At 41.0% G+C, this 21,229-nt stretch overlaps 1 protein-coding gene across 1 annotated transcript in view; it reads right to left on the bottom strand.

The window, feature by feature from the left end:
- Positions 1 to 21,229, bottom strand: part of LOC122804958 (cytadherence high molecular weight protein 2-like) — a 699,628-nt gene that overhangs the window by 590,121 nt on the left and 88,278 nt on the right. The window lies entirely within an intron of this gene.

Below are 21,229 nucleotides of genomic sequence, written 5' to 3' on the forward strand. Positions count from 1 at the left end.
TTACCTTTTCTGGCTTCTGAAAAGGATACAAAAAGTTGATCTGATTTTCTAATATCCTTAGTTCTGTCAAGATAAAATCTGAGCTGTCTGTGAACCTCAAGTTTCTGCAGCATGTATTCCAATTTGTTAGAGTGGTTGGGAAAAAAGACTGGCAGCTCAATTACCTGATTTATATTGGATTCAGAACAGACTTTAGGCAAAAATGAGGGTTTTGTTCTGAGAGATACTCTATCAGCATGGAAAATCATGTAAGGTGGTCTGACAGATAATGCTTGGAGTTCTGACACTCTGCGGGTCGAAGTAATGGCCACTAGAAAAATAGTTTTCCAGGATAAATATTTGAGATCACAATAAGATGCTGGTTCAAAAGGGGGGAGAATAATTTGAGACAGCATAAAGTTCAAATTCCAGGGAGAATAAGGAATTTTGACAGGAGGTCTCATGTGAAGAACACCTTTAAGAAAAGTTTTAGATAACTTATGGCCCATAACATTCGAGCCACCAAATCCAAGGTGGAAATTTGAGATGGCAGCTAACTGGACTTGAACTGTAGCAGCTGCTGCCCCTTCCTTAAAAATCTTTGTCAAAAATTCTAAAATGGGCAACAGTGGAGCTCGGAAAGGGTAAATTTTCTGTGTGTTGGCCCAAATTGAGAATCTTTTCCACTTACTGCAGTATAATTTCCTGGTGGATGGCTTGTGAGAAGACAAGAGAATTTGTCTTGTATCTTCTGAAATCGAATGAAGCCTGGCAATTAGGGGAAGTGGATTAGCCAAGCAGTCAGTTTCAGGGACTGCAGGGAAGGATGGAGGTTCCCTGACGGGTGCGTCAGAAGGTCCGGAACTGGGTCCAGGATCCATGGATCTTCCAACAGGTGATGGTGGAGAAACGGGAACCAAATCTGTCAAGGCCAGTAGGGGACTATGAGGATAACAGTCCTTTCCAGCGATTTTGCTTTCTGTAAAAATCTGGGTATCAATGGGAAGAGTGGGAATGCATAAAGGAGACCCGGGGGCCAATCGTGTAAGAGTACATCTCTCGGGGGATGTCCCGGAGGTAGTATTAGGGCAAAGTAGCTTCTGCATTTTGAATTGATGTGGCTGGCAAACAGGTCACAGCAAGGCTGGCCCCATTTGCGGAAAATCAACTCTGCAACCTGTTGTTTGAGAGACCACTCATGAGGGAACAATATCACCCTGTTTAGCTTGTCATCTATCAAATTGGATTTCCCCGGGATGTGCACTGCTAACAGAAAATGCTGGGATGACACAGCCCATTGCTAGACCCTGAGGGCTTCTCGATAAAGGGGGTAAGACTTGGTTCCACCTTACTTGTTCAAGTACCAGACTACTGACATGTTGTCCATCTGAATTGCAATAGTTCCTAGAGGAAGAGAGTCCTGAAAGTACTGCAATGTCAGAAGTACCGCTCTCAACTCTGGAACATTGATATGCAGATGTGAATCTTGATCCGTCCATGTGCCTTGGGCAGTCTTTCCCTGAAAATGCCCCCCCACCCTATCAGGGAAGCATCCGTGGTCACAGTGGCTACTGGGGGGAGAGAACAAAGGGTCTACCGATTGTGACATGAAGAGACGTCAACCACCACCGAAGGTCTCTCTTGCAAGAATCTGTGATGAGAATCATGTGGTGCATCGGTAGTTTCTGGTAAGATCACTGAGCAAAGAGAAGCCATTGAAGAATTCGCATATGCATCCTTGCAAGTGGTATAGCCAGGATTGCTGCGGCCATCAAACCTAGCACCTTCAAGATCTCTGCTGCTGTAGCTTTGTTCTTTGACACCAGTGAGCTGACATGTTGGCAGAGAAGTGAGACTCTTTCGGTTGGAAGACGTAGAGTGGTGGTTGAGGTATCTAACTCTGCTCCTATAAAAACGGTATGCTGCGATGGTGATAAGGCAGACTTTTCGAAGTTGATTGTAATGCCTAATTGATGGCAGAGTGGCAGAGTATATTGTGTTGCCTGAGTCAATTGATGCCTGGTGGTAGCGGTGGGGAGCCAATCATCTAGGTATGGAAACACCTGGAATCCTAGATGTCTCAGGTGAGCCGTGACCACTGCCATGCATTTGGTGAACACTCTGGGGGCTGTAGTGAGACCAAAGGGCAGGGCTCGGAACTGGTAATGATTGGCTCCCAGACGTAAACATAGGTGATCTCTGGAGTGTCTGTTCATCTTTATGTGATAGTACGCGTCCTTGAGATCTATGGAGCACATCCAATTGCCTTTCCCTAGGAAGGGAAGAATGGACTGAAGCATGACCATTCGGAACTTCTCTTTCTTTACGAACTGGTTAAGTCTGCTGAGGTCCAAGATAGGTCTCCAGTCCCCTGTTTTCTTTGGTACCAAAAAGAATCTTGAGCAAGTTCCGAATCCAACTTGGTCTACTGTGACTGGTTGAATTACTCTTTTTTCTAGCAATTTGTGGACCTCTACGATTGCTTGTTCCCTAAGACTGGATGGAACATCTGGGATTCTGTTTACAGGGATGGGAGGGGAAGAGAACGGTATGAAATATCCTCTGGAAATGATGCTTTGTACCCATGTATCTGATGTTATGTTTAGCCAAGCTTTTGGGTTCAAAGACAAGTGACCCCCGACTGCCTCCAGAGCCGAACAGTCAGGCCCCCTTTCAGGGGCGCTGGTAGGGTTGACCAGAGAACTGACCCCTGTCACCCTGTTGCTGCAGACCCCCACTGCTGCAGGGGTGGCGTCTTCCGTTATAACCCCCTCCTCTGCCTCTAGAGGGGGTTTCTCCATGTGTGTCCTGAAAGGCTCCCTGTGCTTTTCGGAATCACATTTTCCCTCCCCTAGGGCCCTTGGGGTAGGGTCAAGTGGGGATAGAAAAACAGACTCCAATGGCAGATAAGGTCTTGCCTTCCTGCTCACACCGGGTTAAAGTTTCCTGTACTTTAGGCCCAAACAGTGATGAGTCATCAAATGGGGTGTTGATAAAGGAAGACTTAAAGGGTTCTGCAAAGGAACAGAGACGCATCCAGGCTTGTCTTCGGAGAGCAATGCCCGAACTAGCGGCTCTACTCGAACCATCAGCTGCATAAGATATGAGACGCATGGACGAGTTTACAACTGAGTTTAGTGTAGCGAGCTGTGTGTTGACTTTGTCGGCAACCCCTGCAGCTACCGTACCCTAGCTCTTTCATGAGATCTCTTTGTAGTCTCGTAAAATGGGTTAAGTAGTTCAGTGATCACAGAGAAAAAGTCGCTGAACTAAACATGCGTTTCCCATATCTATCCATGATCCTAGAATCTCTGTTAGGAGGATGGATAGATGCGGATGTTTCAGACACTTCCTTTTTGGTGGCTGCAGCTACCAGCATGGCATCAACAGGTACTCCCTTGGTCAAAAAAGGCTTGTCCACTGGGGTAGACATGAATTTATTTGGCTTGCGAGGGACAGGTTCCATGGCCTCTGGTGACTCCCACACATTACGAGAGATCAGTTCCATGAGCTCATCATAAGGCGGAGACACCCAAGAAGTGGAAGGTTGAGACCCAAAAGCCTTCAAGAGCATGGACTCATCCTCAGTAGGGGTCTTGGACTTCCAATCGCCCCTCTGACTAAGGATCTCTAATATCTCTGCAAAGGAGATATCCTCAGAGGGGGATTGAGGGGACCCTTCTGACTCATCCAAGTCCATGTCAGATATCAAAGACTTCTGTGGGGAGTCTAAGTGCCTCCTCTTGCACAGTCTCTTCCTGGGCACCTCCTCAGTGGGGGGATCTGGGGAGGTCTCAGAAGAGCAGGGGATGCCCTGTGGGGGTACTTGAGGCTCAGGGTCTCTATGCTTAGGGGGACTGGTAGACGAAGAAGCAGACACAGGAGCTTGAGGGGAGAGGGAAGGCCAAACCGATGCTGACGTTGTCTTGAGAGACAGGACTCTCCTCATAGCATTGAAGGTGCCATGGCTCCGATGAGAAGGGGTAGATGGACCCAAAAGGACCGTCTGATCCTCCCGCACCAAAACCATGGGCTCTGAGCCTGAAGTAGGAGCTGAGCTCATCCGAGCCGAAGCCCTGAGAGGAAGAGTCGGCACCGACAAATCGGTCCAACTATCCTCCCCGAACCCGATGGGAGAGCGTTGGCTCCTACAGTCCTCGGTCGGCGCCGAGGACATCCGAGTAGATGGAGCTGATAACACCGGTGTGGGTATTTGCTCCAAGGGTTCGACAATCATTGGTTCGGGTTCCTTCGGCTCCGAGGGTCCAGTACGGCTCAGAGGAGTAGTAGACAAATCCAGTTCAATGGTCTTCGGCACCGACGAGATGGTCGGGGCCGACAACAATTTGGCAAGTCCTGGTGCCTGTAAAAGCTTCTGCACTAGCCGATCCATGTCCAAATCTGAAAGGCTGACTGAAGACTTACATGAATGCACCGAAGGTGCTGACTGGAGCAAAGGAGAAGGGGGAACCTCAGGGACCGGCTCCAAGACTAGGAGCTGGCTCCGAATCAAAGGGACACTTGGTTCCGAGGTCTGTGGAACCAATGACCCTGTACTCTCTGAAGTTCTTGCCTTTTTTGCAACTTTGGAATCTGAAGATTTTGAAGATTTGGAGGATTTGGAAGAAATGCTAGCACCTTCCTGGCTACTCAATACCTACCAAAAATAAAGGAATGCTGCAGTAATCCCCTGTCGATTAGCTTCCTCCTTCTCTCCAAGAGGACTCTTGTAGAAAAGGAATGGCAAATGCTGCAAGTATCTTGGAGGTATTTAGCCCCCAGACAGTAAACACATTGAATGTGTCCATCAGTGGCAGACATTTTCTGCCCACAATCTGGGCATTTCTTGAATCCCGATTTAGGATGGGACTTTTCCTTGTCATCCGACATGCTAAATAGTACAATACAAAAAACAGTATACTGAAACTAATAGAGTGAAGTCCTTCCTTTCTTTGTAAAGACCCACACTAACTAAGGAAAGCAACTAAGCCCAAACTGGGCACTATCTATGACAGAGTTAAACTATAAATTACAAATACAGGGCCAAACAGGCCCACTGAGAAAAAACCTAACTAGAAGAAAGTAGTGATTATTAACTCTAAATAGGGCTAAAAGGCCCACACAAAACAATTAAGCCAACAGGGCACTAACTATCACAAATTACTGATTCTATTATTAAAATTTTAACACTAACACTCAAACTTTATATATAAAATATCTAAGAGAAAAAAGAAGATGTTTATCAAAAACTTGCTATTTTTTTCCCACAAATGGTCCGAGCTAGCTGGATCACCGAGATCTCTCTTGCCGCGGCAAACTAGATCTGAGGTAATTCCAGCAGTGCATTGTAGGATAAGGGGCTTGGTCTCAAGCTACTGGCAAACCTTGAGCTTTGCTATCGGCCGTGTCGGCTCCGAACCCATCAGTGAGAATAAATGGCGAGATTTAACAACTTCACATTTACAGTTAGTCCTTTTTTTAATATCTTTATAATTGACAGTAATGATGTCTGTGAAACGGATTCCCTTGAGAATCCTAAACATGTCTACACAAAGATAACAAGATCAAAACCTATAACCATAACAGCATAAAACAGAATGGCACATAACAGGAACAACTCCAGATTTCATTGCAAATTAAACAACAAAAACTCATCAATACACATTTTTTGCTGAGGGGAAAGCTCCTGCAAATAACCCCATACCATTTTAATATTTTAATTCTGAGACTACATAGCATTTCTCATTTTCTTGACTTTGCATGACCTTAGAATTATAATATATTGTTACACACACACACACACACACACACACACACACACACACACACACACACACACACACACATATATATTTCTACATATGTGTGTGTGTGTGTGTGCGTGCGCGCGCGCGTGCTGTAACCATAGGATGCGGTGAGGTCAGTGCCCTCCCACTTTTACAGCTGCAAGACTGTCTCTCTTGGGAAAAAAATAAACTAGGTGACATAGGCACTCTGGCCAGAAGGTTTCAACAAAAAAAAAAAAAAGTCTTCACTCCACGGTGGCAGTGTCTTTTACTTTAAGGAGGACCATGCACACCCACGGATGTTAATGTAGTCCACACTTACACGCAGAATTTAAACTAGCTGTTCCATTGTGAGAGAAGGTAAATGTGTGTGTGTGTGTGTGTGTGTGTGTGTGTGTGTGTGTGTGTGTGTGTGTGTGTGTGTGTGTGTGTGTGTGTGTGTGTTGACTTACTTCTTCTCATAAAGTCTATAAACACCATATTAATTAATTATACACACAGGCAGTCTACTACAGACCACATTTATATACGAGTTTTGTTGATAAATAACCCATGCTGCACAAAGTGGTAACAAAATTGTTTTGTTTTTCTAAGAGAATGAGGTCCAGCAACACACCTCTTGAGGCATAAATTAGTTTTGATTAAATATACTGATCCTAGTAAAAGACAGACATATACCCTGGGATTCAGAAAGGGCTAGAGCAGCAGCCCTTTCTGATTCAGACTTATTACAATGATTCTATAAGAGTTATCAAATCACAGTGGTGGGATGTCTTTGTTGCTTACTAGAATACTACTGAGGCATTCTGGAGGAGTGATATATTAGAATTAGCCATGCACTTTACTCTGGAACTGTCTGTGGTAAGGGATTTACATAGCTGAGCGAATCAACCAATTGCTTATCTGTACAAATTAACACAGCATTATCCACCCATTTCTTTCAATGGGACAGACCATGTTACAGGTATGTATCGAGGAGTTTAATGGAGAGGTATTGCTGGGACTATGTGAGTGAGTGTGTGTGTGTGTGTGTGTGTGTGTGTGTGTGTGTGTGTGTGTGTGTGTGTGTGTGTGTGTGTGTGTGTGTGTGTGTGTGCGCGCGCACATGTGTATGTTTAGCATACTTCGCAACTGTCAAGATTTAGCCTCATAGTTTTAATCTGTTTCTCATAAAATGTGTAGTTTTCTGGCAAATCATTAAGGACTGAAGTTACTAAATAATGGCATATATGTTTCAGACTTCATAGCCTTCAGAAAAATACATACTAACACAAATCTTGTTATTTTAGCAACTTGCTAAGTTATAAAGAGCAATATTTAAAATCCATCTCTATTTTGGGCCATTGTATCCCCATTATTTCTAACTGTCCAGATTTTTGCAGAATGTCCTGATTTTTGCCTCATATTTTTGACTTATTCCTCAAAATTTGTGGTTTTCTGGCAAATCACTGAGGACTGAAATAACTAATGTCATACATTTGAGTCTCAGACGTCATTTACTTCAGAAATTGCATGCTAAGCTATGTTATTCTAGCAACTTTCTAAGCTACAAGAGAGATATTTAAAATCTGTCTCTATTTTGAGGCCTTTGTCCCAACAATATTTTAGGCCAGATTTCTTATGCTAAGAGGTTGTGAGGTATGGAGGTATGGTATGCAATGCCCTAGTTAGGGGGAGGGCAGGTTAATCAATTACAGGAAAGAAGAGCCTGAATCCTGGACACCAACTACCAGACTGCTGAAAGAATTGTGAGCTTCAGTGAAGACAAGACCATGAATCCTCTACACTAACTACCAGACTGATGACAGAATTGTGAGTTTTGAGTTTCAGTACATTTTCAGGGTACTATACATTTCAGTACATTTTCATGGAATTGTGCATTTCAAGGGAAGAGAAGTTTACTGTTGCCCATGCTAAGTCTGTTTTCAATGTGCAACTTACTGTTTTGTTTAGCAAATGGCAGTCACTTTTTGTGCTGTAGAATTTGAAAGCAGTGACAATAGCATACTTGCCTTTGGTGTAGGAAGGCTGTGGATTCTACTCCCACAGCATGTAGATGGAGTGCTGATATTGCAGTGCCCTTTCCATTGCTGATTATTAGGTACATTTTAAGGGAGGACAGAATTTTTACACTCCACAGTGTATCGTCCTTTGTGTGAGATGCCTAGTAACTATGAACTTGTTGTCAGTTTGTCAGCCATTCCCTATTGCAGTATTACCAGCTTACCAATTTTTTTTAATGTAACATAGGCAATTAATTCTTCAAGGGCAGCAGGCACTGAATTTGTACAGAAAACATTGAATTTAAAGTTGTTTGCCAGTAGCAACCTCATCATTACTTACAGATCTTTTTAATGTGGAATTATTTGAATAACTTTTATTTCTGCAGAGACTGTGTTTGAGTGATATTGGTGGAGTGTAATATCAGAAGTTTGAGTGGCCATTTATGGTTGAAATTTTCTAAAATTGGTAGTTTTGTCATTATTGGTTCATACATTTTGCTTCATTGCTTACTAGAAGAATGTTCAAAACTACAAATTTAAAACTCATTCTAACAAGTGGTGTAGCATTATACAAGGAAAATAATTTAATACAATCAGGAAGGCAAATCAAAGAACACATGCATGTATGTATAGCCCTAAAAAGTGTGAAGGAGCTTATGGTTTGAAGACAGCCCAAAGGTAAAAATCCTCCACTGCCAGATGCATTTTCTATTAATGTGGGTTTTCATGCCATTTCAATGAATGTGAGTTTCAAGGGCAGAGAAGTTTACTGCTCATCCTAAGTCTGTTTTCATTGTGGGACTGTATTGCATGTTTAAAAAATGGCTCAGTGTTTGTGCTGTTTTATTTCAATATCTGTAAACATTCTAGAAGTAAATAAGAAAACAGTATGCACACTGACAGGTTTGAACAGTGTTTATGGTAACTGGGGAGAAATAGCCAAGTAATGGAACACTGGAAGGGCTGGAGAGGGGGCTGCTCGGGGGAGGGGGGCTCTATTACCCTGCCTAGGGCCCCATTTGACCATGATCCAGCTCTGGTAGTTTATAGTAGATAGTGCAAAGTATCGGAAGTTGGAATGAAACAACGAAGTGTCAGTTGTAAAAAAATAATCAGTGCTTTGGTTTCATATTTGCCAATAAAGGAAAGAAAGCATTTATTACTTTTTTATAGCTAACACCTTGCTGTTTCATTCCAACTTCCGACAGTTTATGGTTTTCACTGCTATTTACTGATAATTAATCACAGTCACATTGTTGAACATGCCATTTCATTTCTGTGGATTGTGGACCTCAGCTGAAGTGGCAACAGCCTACCCAGGTACATTCTGGGCAGTCATTTATGAAGTAATAGAGAAAATAATAATATTAATGATGAAGATGATAATGATGGTGATGATAAAATAAGACTTAGTGCAGGTAAGAAACTGGAATAACTGACTCTGCTGTTACTGTGTTTTCAGAAGAAGTTAATACTTCTTTTTTTCTCATTTTATTCATTACTGCAAGTTGGCCCCAGTTTTGTTAGATTTTTAAAGTCATGCAAGAAACATTAATTTATTTAAAAGCACAATAAAAGCTACGGTGTGATTTATATTCTGCTTGTAATATATGAAGAAAGACATGACTGAACTCTTAGATTATTTGTCCCAGGCAGGTATGTCCCTAGCCCTAAGCAGCATTCTACCTTCACCCAGGATGATGCCACAATATAAAAAAAAATGACTGGCTTCAACAATTGGCTTAGCTTCTGATATCAGTAAAGGGGAATCCAGTATCTCATAGCCTGGGAAGACATGGTCAACAGACCATTTTGCTTTGCCTGAGATGGTTTTCACGTGTCTCTTCTAGGCTTTCAAATACTGGCAATGATGCTTGCCTCCCTCATAGTGGTTAATTAGGCAATACCAAGACAACAAAACTTCCAAAGTAAAAGACATACTGAAGGCTATGGTGCTTAATGTTAGAAGTCTGAACAGAAAACTGCACTGCCTGGAAGCTCACCTTACCTTGGAAGATGCTGACATCTGTGCAGTCACTGAAACTTGGTTAAATGCCACAGTGAGCACACCAGCGTGCAAGGCTACAATGCCTTCCACACATTCAGACCTCAAAACAAGCATGAAAGAACCAAATGTGGAGGCGTATCCCTCTTCACTAAATCCAAATACACCTTGAGACTGGTTAAACAGTATGACTCTCTTGAGCTACTCCAGTTCCAAATAACTATAGGTAAAACACCTCATCACATCATTGCTAGCTACAGGTACCCCCACCATGAACCATAAGAAGCACACCACCTACCCAGACTTGCTTGAGTCAGTCACTATACAGCCAAACACCTTGGCCATCGGAGATTTCAACTATCCTTCTGTTGAGTGGGCCACGTACATGAACACAAGCTCAATCACCCTGAGGTTTCTGACTTTGTTAATACAACTGCTCTGGAACAGTTAGTCTGCACCCCAACAAGAGGTTCAAATGGTCTGAATGTAGTACTCACCAATAAGAGTGGGGTCACCACTCCCTGTGTTCTGCCCTCCCTAGTAAGGTCAGATCATAAATCTGTCTTGTGCGAAGTAATAATCAGACCTGACACCTCCACAAGAGCAAGAAAAATGAGAAACTTCTTCAAAACAATCTATAGCCTGCTAAGTGATGGTTTGAAAAGTTTCAAACCCCCTGCTAACACAGCCAACAATGTGTCCTATGCAGAGGAGTACACAAGCACCCTGTATAACCATTTAAATAACTATATTGACTCTGCTGTACCTGACAGGATCAAAACCAAGTCCTTCTGTAAAAACAAGCCAACCTGGTGGACCTTGAGTATAAACAGGTTGTATAACAAAAGGAAGAAACTGATATCTAAGAACAAGAGGGAACTTAGTCAGCAGAGAAAGAATACCCTCCACAACTTGACCAAGCAAATCAGATATCTGGTTAAGTCCTCTAAAGCTAGTTATGAGTCTAAATTAGCTTTCCTAGTTAAAGACAATCATAAGGCATTCTTTTGCTACATCCTAAATCTAAAAGGGAATACCAAGCTATGTGCTGAACACATAGTTGATGTTACCAATCACACTGATCCTGGAGAAATTGCCAACCTGTTAGCTGACAGATTTGGTGCAAACTTCACTCCATTTGTCCCCACCAACCATAACCCAAAGCATACCTGACACCTGTCCTCTCCTCAGTATCTCCAATGAGAAGGTCATAACCATGCTCTCCAAGGCTAAAAGTGCAGCCTCTATGAGACCAGATAACATCCCAGGCTGCTTACTAAACAACCTAAAACATGACCTAGAAGATCAACTTGGCACTCTCATTAAACACAGCCTGAGCACTGGCTTTGTTCCAGCAGAGTGGAAAACAGCAACTGTAATCCCCTTGCATAAAGGGGTCCATCAACTGACCCTGGGGAACTAGAGACCCATAAGCCTAACCAGCTTTATCTGTTAGGCAATGGAAAGAATCATCATGGACCTTATCAACAAGGACATAGGTGACCCTCAAACTCTTGACCTGTCCCAGTTTGGCTTTGTTAGGGGTAGATCATAGGAGATCATAGGATCATAGGTGATTACTAGGCTATCGACCCAGAGGGTCATTTTAAGCCTAGCCATTTCATCCCAATGTAATCACAGAATCATAGGACATTACTAAACTATTTGCCCTAAGGCCCTTACAAGCCTAGCCAAGAAACATGCTGGAGAGACAGATACATCTCCCAGAGACTGCTGCTGCTCTGGAATAAACTCTCAATTCACTTTAAGCAGAACTCAATGACCCTATTTAAGTACAACCTGGACATCTGGATAAGAGACCATAAATTCGCCCCTCGGGTGGAACCTATGTCTCTCATGGACAGGGGCAGCTGGTGCTGATCATAGATTTGCTCTGCAAACAATCAAACCATCTAATAATGGTCAATTAGGGAACACGGGTATGGTTAGGTTTGCAAACGCCCAGGGGCCATTAGCATAATAAGTGAGTTACAGCACAACGGCTTGAAAATTACAGAACCAACTGATATTGCCAACATCCTGGCAGATAGGTTTAGTGCTAACTTTACACACCTCTCACCCCTAAAGGGTCCATATCTATACAGAATGAATGCAGAGTCCAAGTAATCACAACTATGCAGGTAAAAGCTGCACTCTCTAAAGCCAAAAACACAGCATCCATGGGACCAGACAACATCCCAGGCTGCGTTTTACATGAACTTCAGAACGAACTGGCTCCCCACCTAAGCACAATGTTTAATCATAGCCTCATGTCAGGCTTTGTGCCCACTGAATGGTGCACAGCAACAGTAATCCCACTTCACAAAAGGGGAGCCACCACCACTGATCCCGGGAATTATCGCCCTATTAGCCTGACGAGCCTGGTCTGTAAGGCCATGGAACGCATCATCATAGAACTCATAAACAAATACATTGGTAACCTCCAAACTCTGGACTCCACCCAGTTCGGGTTTGTGAAAGGCAGGTCATGCCTCCTAAACCTGATCAACTCCTTTGAGGCAGTCACCAAAGCCGTAGACGAGGGTAAGGTGGTTCACACAGCCTATCTTGACCTCGCCAAGGCTTTTGACACCATCTCCCATTCTAGAATTATAGCTAAACTCACTAAACTAGGTATAAATCCCTATGTCACAAGATGGGTTGCCAACTGGCTAACTGACAGAACCCACACTGTAAAAGTTGCAGACTCCAAATCTGACTTCAAACCAGTGACAAGTGGAGTACCACAGGGTTCAGTCCTGGGACCTCACCTATTTGGTATCTACTTCTCTGAAGTACAGGCTAACATAGAAGGCCTTTGGCTAACGAAGTTCGCAGACGACTGCAAACTAGGAGCCATAGTCAAGTCCCCAAATGATGTGGACATGCTACAGAGGGGCCTCACTGAGACAGATGCCTAGTGTCAGAGCCATGGCCTCAAGCTCAATGCCAAAAAGTGCGTTGTCATCCCCTTTGGTAAAAACTCCGTACCCATGAACTACCACATGGGCGGCAGTCTACTTAACGCTGAATGTGTGATAAGAGACCTTGGGACCCAGATGGACAGTTAATGCACTAAAACATCAACACAATAGAAGGCTGCTTGGGAAAAAAATGCTATTTTATAGTCAGGTTATCAGGTGCAGGGCAGGTAGTTATGGGACTGTGTAAGATAGGTGGACACTTTTTAATTTCTCCAAGTCTTTTGGGTTTTTAATACCATGACAGGAATGGACCCCATTCCTAAGCCAAAGTACAATTAAAGTTCATGAAATTAGTATTGTTTCAATCTTTGATGTCAGCCAAAAGTGCTCTTCAGAGCACCCACAATGACTCCTTCTGCAATTCGTACAGAGTTGCATGGATTGGTAACATATCTAAATATGACTGTAGATTCTTTTTTATGAGACCCATTGCTCCTATTGCTATTGGAACTGTCTGGGTATCTTTCTTCCACATTGCCCTCATTTCTGCCTCCAGATCCTGATATTTTATGCCTTTCTATCTCTCTGTACACAAGACACTGTAGTTACTGGGTGTGGCAATTTCAATGATCAATGCTACTCTTGCCTTCTTTTCTTGAACCACTATATCTGGTTTTCTAGCATCTATCTTTTGAACTGTAGGTAATGGGTCGTCCCATGTGATGTAAACTTTATCATTTTCTATGATGCTTTGTGGTTCATGTTTCCAGTGTTTTTCAGCCACTTCAATACCATAATGTTTGCACAATCCCCAGTGCAACAATCTTGCCACATTATTATGCCTTTTAGTAAACACCCCTTCTGAAATTAGTATGGAACAACCTGCAGCAAAGTGTGCAACTGTTTCCAATTTGGTTTTACAAAACCTACATTTGTCTGTTTCTCACACATGTTCAATGGACTTTGTAAACCAACGTGTTCGTAGCCCACTATCTTGGGCTGCCAATATTAACCTTTCATCTCTTGGTTTGAATTTACCTCTCCTTAACCATTCCTGCATTCGTTCCTGATCAACATGAGGTTCTTGCAGAAGTTTTCCATACTTGCAACTATATTTATGCTTTTTCCACATTTCTTGCCTTCTCATCTGGTCCTTCTCCTTATATTCTTTCTTTTGTTTTTTGGCACATTCAGTTGCTGTCTGATTTTTATCCACTTCTGGTTTGATTTCCATTCCTGCTTGATGCCGATATGCTTCTGCTGGATTAAGCAGAGAAGTCATCTTAGATTTATTCTCCTCATGTTTCAAAACTTTCACTACATTTGGGTCTTGTGAGTTCAGCAGATATGTGTTTAGTCTCACGATTGCAGATCTATACATGTAGTCAATTTCAAGGAGGCCCATTCCTCCTTCAGAACGGGGAATATATAATCTTGGTATGCACTGATTTTTATAAATTATTTAGTGAGCATGAAGCATCCTTCTTGTTTTCCTATCTAATCTATCCAATGCATTTTGGGGCCAGTCAATCCCTCCAAAACTGTAAGTTGGGACAGGAAGAGCAAATTGGTTTATAGCTTAAATTTTGTTCTTAGATGTCAATGCTGTTTTCAGGATTAATTTAAGTATTCTGAAATATTCCTTACTACGTTTTATTTGCATTTGCTCATTTTTTATTGTTGATCCTTCATCAATTCCCAGGTATTTATACACTCCCACTTGCTCAAGTTTTTTATATCACATTCTTGTCCCTAACTGATGTTTTCCTGATGTTGCAGTTTTCCTACTTTAAATGTTGCTTTTGCACATTTATCAAGACCAAATGACATTCTTATATCATCTGAAAAAAGTTTTGACAACTTGCAGTTGTGCTTTCAGTTCCTCATCTGATGATCTATGCAGTTTTAAATCATCGACAAAGAGAAAATGAGAAGTCTTTACACTTTGTTGTTTTCTAGGAGCCAAATTATAGCCATGGCCTAAGCTGCTAAGTAGACAGCTTAATGGGTTAAGGGCAAGGCAGAATAGCAGCGGTGAGAAAGAGTCACCCTGGAATATCCCCCTTTGAATTTTTATCCCTGGGATAATAATTTGTCCTTTATCATGGCTTAATTGCAAAGTGGTCTGCCACTGTTTCATGGTCACTGTAATGTATTTGATCATTGTAGGGTGTATCTTATACATTTTTAAGCACTCTTTTATCCATGAATATGGGATACTATCAAATGCTTTTTTGTAGTCAATCCATGCCATACTTAGATTCTTCCCCTTTATACAGTTTTCCACTATGACTTTATTTAACAACAAATGATCCTTTGTTCCATATGACTTTCTTTTATTGCCCTTTTGTTCTACTGCCATAATTGAGTTTTCTTCTAAATGACTATAAACTCTGACAGCATCAATTCCCGTGTATAGTTTATACGTCATCGGAAGGCAAGTTATTGGTCTATAATTTTTAAGGTAGCTTGCAGGTTCACTCTTAAGAGCATTGTTTTTCCTGTTGTTAATCAAGTCAGTGTCTGTTCGGGGTGTGCATATAAATAGTTCGTACTAATGGTTACATCTTCATGCAAAGATGTTAATACTTTCAGCCAAAACTTAGGTACTGCATCTGGGCCAGGGAGTTTCCAATTAGAGGCTTTTCTTAACTTCGTTTCAGTCTCTCTGGCTGTTACTTCATCCCATTTCATATTCTGTATCTTTGAACCTCTTATTTCTTCTTTAACTTCTTCTATCCGTTTAGCATCTTTGTTATGTTCCACAGGATCTTCATAGATACTTCTCCAATATGTATCTATTTCTTCTTTTTTTTGGCGGTCTTTCAATTCATTTTACCTTATTTCCCAGTTCTCTATAAAACTTTTTTGGATAATCAATAAATTTCTTATTTTGTACTTTTCCTTTATATTTATTTTCGTATCTTCTAAGTTTTTCCACTTGTGCTGAAATTTTTAGTTTGTTATTTGCAATAGTGCATGATAGATCCTGGTCTGTTCTAATACTGCACATTGCTTTTATCACATCTATTTTTCTTAGTATTTTTGTTGATCTCTTCCTGTTCTATAATCTTCTAATAGTGACACTTCTTGTCTTAACTGCTTTATAGTTTTCTCTATTCGATATTTCCATGATGGTATTCAATTTCTCCCCTTCCTTTTCCTAGCTACCCAGTGTTCTTGTGGTAGAACTTTATCAGCTATTAGCTGCCAGTAATATATCCTGTTTACTTCTGTAATATCACATGAGTCTCTATGAACAGTCCTAATTACTGTGTTCATTTGTTTTATCAAACTTCTGACTTTTTGAGTTTTATTAACCTTCTGCAGTCTATTTCTTTCACTGATCATGATATATCTGTCTATGTATTAAATCAAGCAACTCTTCTCTTAGCTCATTTTCTTCCAAACTAAGGGCACATCCCTTGTTTTCTAATTCCTGCAGGCATTCTGTAGAAGATTCTATACCATCTTCCTGTGGCACATTCTCTTCAACTTCATCCTGTGCCAGCCATTGCTTTATCATATTGAAACTTACTGGCTTATCACTCCTCAACATTGACTGCATCAGAGTTTCCACAGTTTCCTGTTCCTTCCCTTGCTGTCTAGCTTCAAGTGAATGTTTAAACTGGTTTCCTATGGAAGGCTCCAAATTATCTTCATATGGCAACTGACAAATTGCTTCCTGTTCCACTGATTTCCCCTTAATTTGGATATCCATTACTCTATCCCATTGTGGTGCTTTCTGAATTAGATTTTCTACACTGAATCCTTTACTTTGTAGGTACTCAATGACCTCAGTTTCTATTTCTTTAACTTCTCCATTACTAATCTTCTTTTCTACTTTTCCTCTTTGTCTTGTCCATGTCTGGATTCCTTTGCCTGTATTTCTCTTCAAATATCTTTGGTGCTGCTCTTTTTCTATTGATTAATTTTGCTTTCTCGTTTGCATAAATATTACACCATATTAAATCTCTTTTTCTTTCTCATGTCCATATGTCTTCTTCAGGTGTTTCCTGATCTTCCTCTTGCTCCCTACTTTGGGGACTCACTCCATCCTGCTGTGATGTAACCTGTGCTAGGCCTTCTACACTAAATCCTTCACTTCACAGGCACTCCATAACTTCAACTTCTATTTTTTTAACTTCTGCTTTACTAATCTTCTTTTCTATGTTCCATCTTTGTGATGTTATTTTTTTTTTCTGAAATTTTCCATATTTGGATGCCTTTGCCTGTATTTCTCTTTGAATATCTATGGGGCTGCCTTCTTCACATTGATTAATTTGGCTTTCTCCTTTGCATAAATATTGCACCATATCAAATCTCTCTTTCTTTCCCATGTCCATATTTCTTTTTTATACTTTTCAAATATCTCTTGGTTTTGCTGTTTATATTTTCACACTTCCTCAGATGCTTCTTTTTCCAAACAGATCAAGGTTTCTTGATCTATATACTGTTTTCACAAATCTGTTGTATCAATGAACACAAATTTTCATTTGAAGCTTCTAATAATTTTTCTTTCCTCTAATTTCTCTCTTAATCATTTTGTATATCTTGTGTCTGGAAATTCTGGGCTTTTTGCATAATAGTAACAATACATAATTTCTTTCTTATCCTCAATAGTCCACTTTATTGTCTTTATGGCTCTTCTTTGGCCTATCAGTTTTTGTGATTTTTGTGAACTGCTACTTCCTTCTACAACAGGGGGGCCATCCTCCCCCTGGGCCTGGCCTGGCCCCATTGTAGGAATGTTTCCGTATTTTTGGGATTCTACACTGTCATCTTTCCAGTCCTGGCACCATTGCACCTACCAGGATTGGACACTTTTTTTATCTGGGTCTTGTGCACCCAGCTATCTTCAGTATGGCCTTGGTAAGATTTTGTAAAAACAGGGTCCACCTCATGAAGGTACTCACCAAGACTTGAGGATGAATTCAGTTTCAGCACTACTACTCTCCTTTGCTTGCTGACCTTTCATCTCTGCCTTCGGACACCTATGTGATGCAGCTGTTGATGAGGAAGATCAAAATGTCAAAGCATTATTATTTTTTTTATTTTAACATTTGTTTACCAGGAAAGTCCGACTTGGAATGAAGCCAATTTTCAGTGGAGGCCCAGGGAGAAATACTCCAAATGCATGTCTTTAAATTATAGGAGGAAACTGGAGCACCTGAAGGAAACCCACACAAATGCAAGGAGGACATGCAGACTACGCACAGAAGGCACCCCAGCCAAGAATCAAACCGGAGAACCTCTTGCTGTGAGGCGACAATGCTACCAGTGCGCCACTGCGCCATCCATAATTCATTAGAGAATCAGATGTAACAGAATAATCTGAGGCTGGCTGGGTTCCTGCAAAAAGCTGAGACAAAGGATGTAGCCTCCTTTCTTATGGATTTTTTGCTAGAGCATTGGACATTTATTTTTCCCTTCAGTATATCACTGAGCATGTCCATCAAGCCCTTTAAACCTCATGGGCCTGCTTCTGCACTCCTACCACAGATTCTTTTCAAGTGCCTTAGTTATGCAGATAAGGAAATGATAATGCAGAAGGCTAAAGAAGGTATTCTATTTTTGTTAAGAGAACATAAAATATGCTTGTTCCAAGATCTGTCTGTTTGAACTGTGCAGAAAGGCATGTCAGGAAGTGTCGCTACACTATAATGATAATTATACCACTTTTTATTTTAAATACCCTGCAGTACTGCATGTTAAATGGACTCAGCTAGAAGGGGGTTTTAGGTTTATGCAGCAGCAGCATCTGCTTTCAGAAACAGTTTAGAATCAGTTTGGGAAGGTCAGAATCCTCTGTAATGGCAGTACCACCTCTCTTCAGTAAATGTTGGGACTGGATCAGTTTTCTGCAGTCCCTGTGGCTGGGAGTAGTGGTTAGCTGAAGAGCCCTACAAAGGCTGCTAATGTTCAGGATCATATGTCTGAGGACACTCCAAGGGCAATGAAAGCCTTTGCTTCTGAAGTGGCTACTCATAATGGCTACTCATAATAGATGTAAAGTGCTTGACACTGAGGCTGAACAACTTGTTATGGAATCAGCAAGTTTGTTGTCAAGGGATGAGGGATCACCTTTGTAAGGTTGAGATAACCACCAGTTCCCTCAGAGGGACCAAAAACAAGAACTGAATAATTAGTGGACAGATTTCTTTCCAGCATGAAAGAAACAGCGTGAATTCAAAGACGTTGAAAGGGAAAACTTTACTGTAATAACTGATTTTTGTGTATTTAATGCTTTTTGTGTGTCATCCTAATGTTGTTGGAAGTAGTCTTTACCTGGACACCCAGCTTAACCTTGTATCACACATGCACCCAATTTATAGGCCAAGAGAGTAAACAGCCTTAGAGTACACTAACTAAATTGTATAGTTTAAGTTGCTGTCACCATAGTATAGGTGACTCATTTCTTTTTTTTTTCTGTGTTTGACATTATTGCTATTATTATTATTATTATTATTATTATTATTATTATTATTATTATTATTATTATTATTATTATTATCACTGTTGTTGTTACCTATGGTTTTGTGTGCATTGTTGAATGTTAGAGAGCTCAATAGCCCATGTAAAAGGCATGCTCTTAGGAACAGGCTACACAAAGTTATGGTCAATATCATTTGCCTGCAAGAAGGCAAAATCTTTCAGCAATGTATAAGAGTATTACATATTTTATAAAAAGGCTCTGTTATTTCTAGCCTGAATAACAAATCTAATGGGGGGGGTTGTTGTGACTGCAATCAGGCATGCCTTGGTTGGCATGCAGTGAAGCAATTTGCAGATAATGAGGGACAGTGGCTCTCGGTTAAAATCAAAACCCCAACTGGTGCTATGTTGTGGGGAATGTTTATGGTTATCAGAAGGATAACCCCTCCCTGTTTTCAGATTTTTTGTGTGTGACGGTGATGGCTGAATCGTGTGAGATGCCTGTTTTAGTTGCTGGTGATTTTAACACTGTGTAAGATTCCGTGGGAGACAGGACTGTTCCAGATGCAGAGAAGCATTTTAGGTCCCAACATCTGCTGCATGTAACTGTGGTCAGGTGTGCCAGGTAGATATTTGGTTCCTAAAACACCCACAGGAGGATGAATTTATTTTCATTACCCCTGTGAGTACTTCAACCAGTAGGTTAGATTATTGATTGATATCTAAGGATGTGGTTGGGTCAGTTTCTGATATTAATACAGTTTCTGCACCCCAAAAGTATGATACTGCAGTGCTACTTACATTACAAATGCATAGATGTAATTTGGGAAATGGCCTTGGAAGATGGATCCTCCAATCCCTTCCAAATATGAACTGGTTGAAACTATAAAGAAAGGCATTTGTAGCTTCACAGAAAATAATCCTTTCAGAAGTTTTACTATTAAGGTGTGGTGGAAGTTACTTAAGTTGAAGATTGTGCAACTGGGTTAAGTCTACCCTTTATAGAAACACAGATCAGAAGATTGGTACCTTGAAAAAGGAAGTGAATGGACTATTTCATTTACATAGATGAACAGTTTAAAAGCACATCTGTGATATGGGAGTATAAACTAAAACGCAAGACATTTTGTGCCTTGTTGAGTGTGAGGTCCCAGCGTTATATGCAAGAGAGGCCTTAAGGCCCTGGGTTGTGAGTAACAAATCAGGTAGGATATTAGCAGACAGATACAAGGCAAGGAAGCTGCAAATAACAATATGTGGAGAAATAGTGTCACCTCATACAAGCCTGATATAAGATAATGCAGGAATTAATGCTGCTTTTAAAAGCTATTATTGATACTTATACAGTGATGGAGAAATAAAGGTTGAGGGTTAGAAAGTTAAGGTAAGAGAGTTTTTAGACTGTGGTCGATTAACTACTCTTTCAGAAGAGGTGTCAACATTATTAGGATAATGGATTTCTCAAAATGAAGTGAAGGAGGCCAGTAAGAATACCCCTGGGACAATCCCCCTGGTCCCAGTGGGCTCAAAGGCGATCTGTATAATCATACTTCTGGCTGATCTTTTCACACATCTTTATAGGAAATTCCAAGTCAGACGTGGGGGTTAACCGCAATTCTAGGTCCTCTATCATCACAGTATTCCCTAAACCTGCTACATATGGCAAGTTATAGACCAATATCTCTACTTAATTCAGATCTCAAGATTTATGCTACAGTCTTCTCAGACAGGTTCTTTCTAAACTTACATTTAAGTCTCAAGCAGGATTCATTTAGGGTTAACCTAGTGCAAACAATCTGCTTATGCTTAGTGTAAATTTTAGGTGTTTTGCTCAGCTGCCAGATACAACAGTAGCAGTGATGATTATGAAAAAGTGTTAAATTTCTTGGTCTCTGATTATTTGTGGGAAATCTTTTGTGCCATAAAGTTGCTGGATGTTTATATTAAGTTTGCACAGAGTTCATACAGTAATAATTTGTCACATATATTAACAAATGAGGCTGTCTCTCTGAAGATGTCTGTAATGGAAATGGCACTACACGGGGCAGCCTTTATCTCTTTTCCTTATGACAAATGAACCTCTACATAGATGCATCA

This window comes from Protopterus annectens, chromosome 1.part1 (genome assembly GCF_019279795.1).
Source record: "Protopterus annectens isolate FY-2018-M chromosome 1.part1, PAN1.0, whole genome shotgun sequence".
Classification (NCBI taxonomy): domain Eukaryota; kingdom Metazoa; phylum Chordata; order Ceratodontiformes; family Protopteridae; genus Protopterus; species Protopterus annectens.